Below are 1,828 nucleotides of genomic sequence, written 5' to 3'. Positions count from 1 at the left end.
TTGCAACCATAGATTATAATGACGAAGTAACAGCAGGACCAAGCAGAGGCGTAGTCAAAAACAGGCCAAGGTCAAAACTGGGAGCGAGGCAGGATAACAAAGAGATTCAGGCAAAGGTCAAACACCAGGAAGCTCAAACAAGGGATAACTGCTCAGACTGTCTGCAAAATCAAGACTTCGCACTGGAGAAGTGGCTGAGGCAGGTTTAAATGCAGGATGGTACTGATGATGATGGAGACCAGCTGTGTAGACAGGAAGCCATGGCAGTGGCTGATGGGGGTTGTAGTCAGGGAGCAGCAAGGTTAATACTCTGGCGAGGGCTCCCTCTGGTGGTCAGGGGTTGAAACTGAGGGTGGAACCATGACAGATTCATTCCTAAATGTTCTTTTTAGGGGAGCTAATTTTTAAATTAATTATGCATTTTGTGGTACAAGCACCAAATTTGACATGAATGTACCTTTGGATCCATTTTTTTTTAAATAAAAGCAAGTTAGTCACGATAAAATATATATTTTTGTTTGTACCGCTCCAGTTAAGACTCTTGTTGAGACTGGAGCAAATAGATATTGGTTATGTCTGAATTCCTTCCTCACTCACTATATAGTGTGTTCACCATTTTTTAGTTTCTATTTTCTGCACTAGAAATTTCCCAGAAGTCTTTGCGAAAAACTAGCATGTATCGATGCTCACTATATTAGCGAACTAGACCACAATGCATTGCGTTCAAACAATTTTTGTGGGAAAAAAAAAGTGTTTAGATGTAATTTTTTAATAAAGTGTCCACATTTTCATCATCAGAACACAGTGGAGTCACAAATCGACGTGAAATGTTTGTTTTGATTCAAGGAGTGGTGAGCTGCAGACTCAGGCGTGGTCTGGAACCATTTTATGGTTCAACCCCCCCAATCGAAGCCCTAATGCCGAGTGTCAATCAGGGAGTCTTTGGTACGATTCGGCATGGATTTGAACTCACAACCTTCCAGAATCAGGGCGGACACTCTACCACAAGGCCACTAAGCTGGGTGTGGCCAAATGTCATAACTCTCCTCTCTCAAATCCAAAATGAAATCAAACAAAGTAGAAAAACAAATAAATATACAAACAAAAAATTAACCATAATTGTGGGCAGATTGTAAAATTTTACACACAGTAAAAGTGTACTTTCAGGAAGTGTATTGGACATAAAACTTTTAAGACTTAGATATTTGGATAGATGAATTGATATGATGGTTTTCTGAGCGTTTTAGGGGTTTAGAGGAATACGACGCCCCAAATTCTCAGCACACCCAGACTCCTCGCCCCTGATCTTCTACCTGTACCCCGCAGAGGACTAAATCTTTTCTCTCTTTTCTGTGGCAGTCGTTTTCTTGTGTAACAAAATCAGAAAAAAAAACAAAAAAAAAAATCAATGAAGTTGAGTAAAACTGCTTTGTGCTAGCTAATTCCATTTTCTAACATCTCCTTTTCTGAGATTTCTGGAAGAGAAACCATGTTGGATTCTTTTGGATTTGTCAGAAAGAACATGTGAAAACAGATCTTTTTAGGTTTTTAACTTGTGTGGAAATTTTGTATAATTTTTGTAGAATTTTTTACATATAGTAACAGTTTCAGTCACTATAAAACTAAAAGATTATCAGTGAAAAATATTACAAGAATTTGGAATTTTCTGAATGAAAAATCCTCATTTAAGGGATGGAGAGTTTGAAATGTTGCCCAAAAACAAGATGTTCAGCTCTCTGACTGTTTCTATTGTGGTCACAGAGGAGTCTGAACACTTCTAAATGTTCTCCATATGTCTGGCTCCACCAGTGACCCCCACCCCCCCACT

This window comes from Oryzias melastigma, linkage group LG21 (genome assembly GCF_002922805.2).
Source record: "Oryzias melastigma strain HK-1 linkage group LG21, ASM292280v2, whole genome shotgun sequence".
Classification (NCBI taxonomy): domain Eukaryota; kingdom Metazoa; phylum Chordata; class Actinopteri; order Beloniformes; family Adrianichthyidae; genus Oryzias; species Oryzias melastigma.
This window is presented reverse-complemented; position numbering follows the sequence as displayed.